Source organism: Lepidothrix coronata, unplaced genomic scaffold (assembly GCF_001604755.1).
Source record: "Lepidothrix coronata isolate B3197 unplaced genomic scaffold, Lepidothrix_coronata-1.0 Scaffold53, whole genome shotgun sequence".
NCBI lineage: Eukaryota > Metazoa > Chordata > Aves > Passeriformes > Pipridae > Lepidothrix > Lepidothrix coronata.
In genome coordinates, this window is record NW_016690233.1 from 3,337,237 (window position 1) to 3,347,171 (window position 9,935).

Genomic DNA, 9,935 nt, shown 5'->3' on the forward strand with positions numbered 1-9,935 from the left:
AACCACCTTTTTTTTTCTTATGGCCCTAGTCTTACAACTGTGTTAAATACCTTGTAATTTTTACAGGATAATTATGTAGGATTAAAATGTCAAGGATTATAATGAAATTCTCTCCATCTGATGCTTTCCAGAAATGCCCATCAACCATTCACGTGATTCTACCTTTAAAATATCCCATATAAATCTGCTCTGATCAGATGAAGAGTTTTAGGAGACAGGACAATCACTTTTCCTTTCATTTGGTTATTAAAAGATAGTGAGTACTCATAAAGTATAGCAGCAGTGAGTATGGTGACTTAAGAATTGAAAAAGAATAGAATGAAATGTTGATGAGTTTGAAGCCTGTGCGCAGGAACAAGTCCAGGTCTACAAGTCACTTCAACACACATCCATGACTGTACTAAAAAGGTCTGATATATACGTGTAAGTGTCATATACTAATGTGGATGTGCTTTGTGACCACTGCTGTTCTTTGTGGCACAGAGCAGGGACAGTGCTGAATGGTACTCCAGAGCTTCTCTTTACTGGTTGATCAGAGCCTAAACTGTTGGCTTAGTTTTGAAACTTAGCTGTTCGATAGCTAAAGTTAGATAACATAACTGACACGTTCGGTGATTTAAAAAAATATTCCAAATTCTTAAATCCAAGCGAATCATGAACACGAGTCATCTGATTAAGGTGTGATCAAACAAGAGAACAGAAGAACCACAATAGGCAAGGTATTGGTTTCACAAATAGTGAGTAAAGCAGAAAAGGTATTCCACAACCTTTTGTGTCTGTGTTTAACAGTTAGATAATGGCATTTGTTCTTAATGAAATCACAACAGCACAGCTAGATGTGAAAAATTTAATTCAAAAGAGCTGAACATCTCCTCCTCTGTATTCTGTGTTGTCCATATTGCAAAATTCCATTTTATGGTTTTGTCATCATAGTATTGCAGATGCTACTTATGTTGTAGAATTAAGGAGATGTTGAGCTATCATGACTGTTAAAAAAAGAATGGAAGTAAGCTTTGTTTTTATCTCAACCATCCATAACCACTTTTTCTAGTCTCTATATCATACCCTACCTCAGTTTGCTGGCCATGGGCATTCTGAAATAAGCAGACATTCTTCTAAAAAGTATTAAAGACATAACAACTGGTAAATTATCATCAGCCTGTGACTTAATCAAAGCTGTTAAGAAGAGAATCCTAAGCAACTTATGACGTCTGCTGTGTTTGTATAGGGGATAATACAGGAAGAATCCAGAATTTAAGTTAGAGGAGAAAAATGTTTTGAAGCAGAAAATTTGCCTGAAACGATGACATATTTTTGGCAGGTGTTCATACGGATCCTCAGGGCCCCAGTACAACTGTGTTTACTTGCCTTGTGTTAAAACTGTTTTTATAACTGAACTTTCTTGTGTCATTTTTCTCTTTCCAAACTTTTTCCAGGAAGAATTTCTGTAGCTGGCACATTGATCTAGGATTTCCTAACTCTGTTGTACAGATAAAGCCAGTGTATGTTTACAAATCTTTTCCAGAAGACTAGTTACAATGAATCCAGAAATTCTAGAAACAACAGCCCTACCATCAGTCATGAGGTAAATGTAAACATAAATCCGGCTTGCCTGGGGTGTGCAAGATGGCTTTGAAGCTGCTGATCAGCCACAGAGTTTAAAGACAGTGACCAGAAGGGCTGGATTTAAGGCTCTTGTACCTTAGATTATAAGCATTTATTTCTTTGTGGGAAGACAGAGAAGAGAAATTTCTGAACTTTCTTGAAGAGAAAGTTACAGTAGTAACTCTGGGGACCTACTATTGACAATTGCTAGAATTTGTTTCCTTGTGATCCTGTCAAACTCTGACACAGAGAGAAAACCTATACAAAGCCAATGCAAAAAAAAAAAAAGATTATCTTTAAACATAAAGCAAGGCTGTGTAAATTACTGAACACAGTTTTTAGCAATGTTTACAAGTTTTCTTTGATAGTCCTGAGAGAGAAAGGAAAAAGATTGGTAATATTGCTGCTTCGAGAATACATTTTACTGATGGAGAGTTGAAGTTTGGTAGGGTTTTTTCCCCACTTTCCTTGTGCCTTATGGTAAAAGCAATCAAATAAAATTTTTTAAATGCAAATACAAAGCATTTAGTCAGAGTGAGGCAGAATGAGGCCTGGGAGTGCTACTTGAGATTCACTAAAGAGTCTTTTATACATTCTTTATTATATTACTATAAATTATTTCAATATTTGTAACAGGAGTATAAAGTCTATGCAAGAACTAGTTCACTTAAAGGAAGGCAGAAATCAATCCAGCCTGAAAAACAGGAACAAAATCCTATCCTGTTTTAGAACCTTTTGACATAAATACTTATTTAGCAAGAGCTAAAAATGAACTTTAGATTGATGAAAGTCTTAGAAAGATTTGACATAAACAATATGTGTTATCAAAGAAAAAAAAGAACTCTGAATCTATTTGAGTCTTATATAAACAAAGTCAGCTCGAAGATGCCATATTCATGTTTAAAAAGGTTCTTTCCTCTCACCACAATCTTATCTCAAGGGGAAAGGGCATCCCTACTTATAACACTGAAAATGATGTTCTGCTGAGACTTTTCATTTCCCTCTTGGGACTGTTTTGTTATCAGTAAACTTTAAGAATAGCTTCCACAGCTTTCAGGTTTGGCATCTGACAGGATTAAAAAATATTTTTCCTATGGTGAGAAGTGGTGTGAAGGGATATGGGGCAACTTGATTTTTTGGCCTGTGGAACTTAGAAACGTATTTCTGTATCAGTTTTTGTATCTATCCTGCAGTTTCATTTTGGGCAAATAATTATAACAGATTAATACTCTATGACATGGTTTCCCTTATTCTTGTTTAAAAAAAAAAACCATAAAATTTATGTCTCTGTGACCTGTAGATGAAAAATAGAACACCATGATAAGACTTGGTTTTGAGGGTAGAGGAAAATTGCTACCTGTGGACTTTTACACTGTGAATTTGCTTAAGGCTTGAAAATGCTAAGATACTAGCATGCCTTGTTCCTGCAGTAATTCTCCTATATGTAGGAAAAATACTTGTTATTTGAATCCTAGTTCCAACAATGAATGGGATGTGCAGCATCTAGAATAATTTGCTTTATTTAATGTAAGGCAGGGACCTTAATATATCATTAAATTGTGAGTAACATAACACAGTCAAAATTAGCTTTCTCTTTGCCTGCAAATTATATACTAAATCTGGTTAGAATTCCTTAAACATCCAACTGTCATTTATCAATGCAGTGATTTATCATGTCCTTTCATGCTTTGTTTTGACCATCAGTTCCTCCGTAGGGGAAAACAGTGTTAGTGTTACTATCCCAGGATTCATTGGGAAGGAGAGCTGTTAATGTGCTCTGAATGTAGAATCAAGTTATCTTTAATATCAAAGGTGTTTCTATGCGTCACCTTTGTGGGAAGAGGAAAGAATTACTTTGTGTTCATAGAAAAGTACAAGGAGCTTAATCATTTCTGAAAGACAATACCTAGAAAGAAGCACTTCCAGAGATGAATGGACATTCTGTGATCTGTATCCTCAGCAAAGAGGCACTCACTCCCTGAGAAGTTTCACACAGTTCCCCAAGGAAATGACAGGAAATCTCAGAGAGAAAAGATCTGTTGATATATCCCAAATACATGAAATAAATGGCCAACAGAACTGTCATACTTGGCCTTAAAAAACAATGAAGCATGATTTATTTCACAGATGTTAGTGGTTTTGGGGTTTGTTTTTGTTGTTTTGTTTTGGTTTGTTTCTTTGTTTTTGTTTGGGTTGTTTTTTTGTTTTTGTTTTTGTTTTTTTTTTTTTTTATGGTGAAATTTATACTATATTCCCATGTTTGTACCCAATAATACTCATCTACTCCTTGGCACCTTGACTGCTCACTCATCTCAATTCCCCTGGGATTCAGCACAGTGCAGTTAGCAGAGGTTAACTTTAAGCTGATTTTAAAGTGTCGCCAGTGCATTGGCTCTGCTGCTCTTTGGCATAACACCAGGGCTGAAGTGAGATGCAGATTCATGCTGGTATTAAGGAGATTTTAGGTTAGAAAAGAACTTGATCTCAGAATAGAAATCCTCATAAGACCTTTTTTGAAACTAGATTACCAGGAAAAGATCACATTACAGGTAGTTTTTATCTGGTTTTCTGCCTCCTGCCAGGTCTGAAGCCAGGAAGAATCATGGCATCTACAGCCAACACATCGATACCTATTCTGAAACATCTAGACCAGTATAAAATAGGTAATAATTGATTTGCCAAGATCAGTTCAACAAAAGGATAAAAGTTAGAGAGAAATATATGGAAGACATGGGGCATGGCTTTAACTGGCAGTCTGAAAGTAAAAAGCCATATTTTACAGATTTGAAGAGCAGAGGGGGAAAAGTTTTGTCCTTTGGAGTTAGGAAACAATATGATGTAATGCTGGAAACTTCTATTCACCTGTGTGGAGAGATCAGGTGGATAACTTCATGTGTTAGGCAGAGAAGTTTCAAACCTGGGTCTGTGACTCACTATAGGATTACTGTTTGTGAATTTTGTGTTCTTGGCAAAAATCACATATAGCTATGTGGCAGAGGAAGAAAAGAAAGGAATGAGGTACTATGAAGCCTCTGACTAAAGACACACTTGCTAGGTGCCTTTAACCTTCCTTCTTTTCTGAAATTATTACCTTCATTGTTATATTTTTTCCCAAACACTGACCAGACTTCACTGAAACAACCCTTTAACACATGGCCTTGCAAAGTCTATTTTCTTAAACCTTCACAAAGATTTGCAATATCTAGAAATCTTCTTCATAGTCATTAACCTGTGTCATTGGCTTAATGTGCCACATCAGCAAAAATAACTTCTTCAGAAACTTCAAATGATTCACAGCAGTTACAGTCAAATACCCTTCACTAGACCATAAATATTTTTTATTTGGCCACTCTTGATCTTTGCTTAGATATTATATTCACTTATTCAAACACTTTGCTTTTATTTCTGCATATTGAAAAACATTTAGTAAGCTCTCTCTACATAAATGAATAGAATAGTTTGGGTTAGAAGTTATTTTAAAGATCATCTAGTTCCAGCCCCACTGTCATGGGCAGGGACATTTTCTAGTAGACCAGGCTGCTCAGAGCCCCATCCAACCTGGCCTTGAACACTTCCAGGGATAGGGCATCCACAACATGTATAGAGTCTGTAATGAAAGTATCGATAGTGGCATAAAAAAATAATGGCATTTTTAATGAAAGCTTGAAGAACAATTAGAAAAGTCTGTTAAAAGAAAATCAAGTGAAGAAGATAAAATAAAATTTCCATATTTCATGGATTTAAAACTTTAAGATATTTATTAATTAGCATTGATTCAGAGTTCACTGTTTCAATAGAACATTTTAGAACACTTCTTAGATCAAAAGTCACTAAATTTCACTAACTTGTGTGACCTAAATATATATAGCTTCACCTTATTTTTATTTTATTTCATTTAGAAAGTAAGATTTTAAAGTGGACTATCAGCTGTGTTCTTGCAAGACATATTACAGATGGGATGAATGGTTAAAACTGAACTATAAATCTCTTCAAAAGAAAGTTAACAATAGAATTATTAAAGCAACATTAAATATAACAACATGAACACTGCTTCCATCATAACCATCTCTTCATAATTCAGTAATAAAAGGAAGTAAATATCTCTAATTTATTCTTGTCATTAACTAAGGATATTTCACAACAAAAACATAGTTTTGACATTACCAAAGTGACATAAACTACCATTTAGAAAGAATATTGATATATTACATTGATGTTACTATTATACTGAAATAGCACAAGCATAAAACACCCTCTCAAATATGCAGAAAAACAAGTATATGGATCATAAGAAAAATTGTCAGCACTGTTCTCTATTGATTCTTTTTATTCAAGTATCTATGTGTTGATCTATATGGTTAAAATATAACCATAGTAAAAAAAAGGATTCATAAAGCTTATTTTCTTTTAGCAAAGCAATCCTTTTGGCGGTCTACACAGGTCCTATTTTAAAAGCTAAAATTGAAAACTTTGGTAATGTACAAGTACAGCAACAGCCCACATCCTGTAGTTTGTTTTAATGAGAAATAAAATATGATTACTCACTCAAAATTGTCTGTTGGCATTGTCATAATACAAACTCCTTTTTTTCTGGCTACAGCCAGAAAAGCAATAATGTATGAGTTTTATGTGGAAAATAAAATAGAAACTTGTTGTAATGCACAACAAAAATGCATTGAGGCTGAAGTGTGAGGGTCAGATAAGGTGTGTACATTATACACAATTTAAAATTTAAAAGTCTGTGTGAAATAGTGAGAATAAAATTATTTCAAATGGAAACAAGTAGACAAATTAGAGTTATATACTAGAAAGAAAAATAAAGGGAAAAAAGAAAGATATATTTCTTACAGTTTTTACTTGTTTTCCTCTGAGGCCAAGCATCTGGGGTCATTGAAGAGGGTTGTAACACACAACTTTTCATGCTAGTTTGGATAAACCAGTCCTATATCCTTATTTGAACAATGAAAACTTGTTCATTTTGAACCTTTAAAAAACCCTGTATATTTCCATCTATGCCTACCTTTAAGTCTCATGTTAAAAAAATGGTGTTAGAATCCTTTTAGAGTCCTTTTAGAGTCCTTTTGCCCATCAGCACCATTAATTTAATCTCTTTATAATGGGGAGCTAAATGAAGACATGAGAATCATTTCCTTGAATAAAGTACATTAAAAAAGAAACTAAAGAGTGGACTAGTTGCCTCCAGATGCTCTTGGAAGCAAAGTCAGTAACATTTGGGGGAAAACTGAAATGGCAACCTGTTGTCACAGAAGGCTGTGTCTGAGAAATCACATTTCTGGTGCAGGAAAAGCCAGGAATGCTGTGATTTGTGCAAGAGTGTCGACTAGGAAAATGATGTCTTCTTCACCAGAACTTATCCAAAGAACAAGGTCATGATCTGTCTTCCTGATTTGCATAACAAATCTAAGGTTTGACTTTGAAATAATTATACCTTAGCAGTCAATCATTGATATATGCAGTGATTTCTTAACCAATGACTAATGCTCATTATAAGCAGTATTATCTAACAGAAATAAGATAATTTTGAGATATTTCACTCATGTATTATTTTGAATTCTTTAGCAAATACAAAGTCTATTTGCAAGTAGCATTAGTATCAGTATTTTCACTTGTAACTGAATCAGCTACATATTACTTGGATCAGAATGAAATTCTTCTCTGAGAATTTCTGTCTGTCAAACAATTAAGATATTTGACTTTAGTTTGGAGATAAAAGCTGCAGAGCTCCAATTTATTTAATTCTTACAGCCATAGTGACTGGCAGTTCTAAATAAACACTATTAATAAATCATTAATCTGTAACCAAAGACTAGGCTTTTTCTAGAATACTTGCCAAATGACTACTTCAGGAAATCTCACTAGAATGTCTGTCATTCTCACAATTGTAGCAGAGAGAGAAGAGTGAATGTTTCAGACAGCTAAAGCAAAGCATAAGAAAACCAGAAGCACATTCGTTTTGAGACTGTAATAACTTGCGTGTTATTTACAATAAGAATTCAAAACACTAAGTCTCAGAATGCTAAATAAATAAGGAAAAAATTAGTTATTGATTCAGTTTAGTAATGGGGACCAATGGCAGTGTAACAAGAAAAGCCATCAGGAATAAGAAATGTGGACAAAAATTGAAAATTTATAGGAAATTTGATGCATTTTTCCTCCCACCTCAGCCTCCAGGTTTCAAATGGTGCCTGAAATGTCATTCATGTAATTACCATATCAGGTTGAAAGCAATTTCAGTTCAGCTGCTTTGATTGTGCATTAATGGCTGGGAAAAGAAGACAAGGAATGTGCATGGTAAAAGTAGCTGCCCATTACAATAGCAGCAAATGAGGTCAACTATCTTATTAGATGACCTTAAAATCCTTGCTCATTCAGATGTTTGGGCTTTTTTGTTTCGTTTTTTTGGGGGGGGGTTTGGTTGGTTGGTTGGTTTGGTTGGGTTTTTTTTGTTTGTTTGTTTGTTTGTTTGTTTATTAAAGGTTAACACCAAATTAGAATGAGGAAATAAGCTAATTGAAGCCTTTCCTGTCAACCTTCACCTTCCTGTTTGAATAGTGACTGATTCTTTTTGAGAGAGTTTACTAAATCTCAGGGTGCGGAAGATGGAAGGTATCAATAGCTGTTTCTTGCCTGTCACTGATGGTTGCAAAGGACAATGTGTCATATCTCCTTTTCACTGGAAAGTGACAGCTGACTTGTAATCTGTCAGCAACTGCAATTTAATTCCAGCAAAATGAGGAAAATAAGAAGTAATATGTTGGTTATTGCTTCAGCCATAGCCAAGAGTCTAAAAAGGCCTCACTGCCAACTATTGACTTGGCAATGTTTCTGACAGGAGAGAGTCTGGAGCCATCTATCTCTACAGAAGAGCCCTTTTCCTCACTTATTTCAACATTTTGGGGAATCTCTCCATTTTCTGTTCTCTCTCATGTATCTCTTTCCTTATCTTTATTATATAAGAATTAAGACTTTTGTTTTACTGTACAGAACTTCTTGCTTCACATTTGCTTTCTAAACTACCGTTTACATTTACGTTGGGAATGAATTTGCGTAAGCTGCTATCAATGTTTAACGGCTCCCTGTATGCATGCTATGGTCTCCCTGCTTTTTTTTGGGCTGTTTTGGCTATGTCCTGTTTCTCCACCAACTTCACTGGACCTAAACAGATACAACTAAAATACCTTGTCAGAATTTCTCTGTAATTATTTATGTATTCTTTCTGTTGACCTGCTCAGTGAGAGCATCTGGATGTTGGTCAAACAGGCAAAACTGGCAAGAAGGGAACGAGTTTAAGACATATATCATCCAGTCAGTAAATAAAAACTGTTAGGAGAAAAGTCTAAACAGAAAAGTCTAGTGACCAGTGACACATGAAGGTCAAAATGACTATAAAAACATTTAAAAAGTCCTCTCAGGTGGTAGAGGCAGGATTTGCAAGGTTCATCTGGAAAACCAAACCTGCTGAGCACGCTGGAGTCATCATTGTCAGGAAAACAGAATATTGCCTAAAAACTCCTAACTTCTTCTGTTTTGTTGCTACTTAGGTAAAGTAAAAATAATTGGTATGTAAGATACAGTATTTCTCAGACTAATTGTTTTGTGAAGTTCCTTCACAGGAGTTGCAAACACAAATAATTCCTCTATTTATAAGTGAAGGCCAGGTTGTAAGAAACCTATATGTGTCTTGATAAGGTATGAACAATAAAAGCAAGCAGGATATATGATATTTATCAGCATAACTTCAGAGGGTAGGGGGCAAGATATCCAAAAGGACCACCTTTTTAAAGAGAAACTGAAAAGAATTCAATACAATGAAATTTATTTCAACACACCACACAGAATTTGATGGAGTGTTTTGGAAAAAACCCTTCACATTACATTTTTTATATGTCTGTAGAGAAACATCACTGATGGAACTGCTGTTAGCAACATATATATGTGAAGAAGAAAGAATCATTTCTTTGAATGGCTAGAATTGCCTCTTAATTCTGTCTGGCTGTATACTACCCTTGCTGATCTTATTCTTGGGAACAATGATAATAGTAACTAATAGTAAGTAAATAATAGTAACTAATAATAACTAACATCACAAAACTGAAATATCATCAATTTCGTCCTATATTCTGTAATCTGAATGCTATATAGAAGTAGTTTCAGTTGCTCAAACCTGTTTCTCCCTAAACCCATTTATCAATAAAGCTATAAAAACCTCCTTGATGTAAATAGTAAGCACATGTTCTCTAGTAGTGTTATTAGTTCAGGTAGAAGCTAGAGAATAGGCACTGGCCCAAAGTGTGTTAGGATGTATTTAA

At 34.7% G+C, this 9,935-nt stretch overlaps 1 protein-coding gene across 2 annotated transcripts in view; it reads right to left on the reverse strand.

Moving 5' to 3' along the window:
* The window catches only part of CNTN5 (contactin 5), a 320,159-nt gene that overhangs the window by 132,500 nt on the left and 177,724 nt on the right, over window positions 1-9,935 (reverse strand). The window lies entirely within an intron of this gene.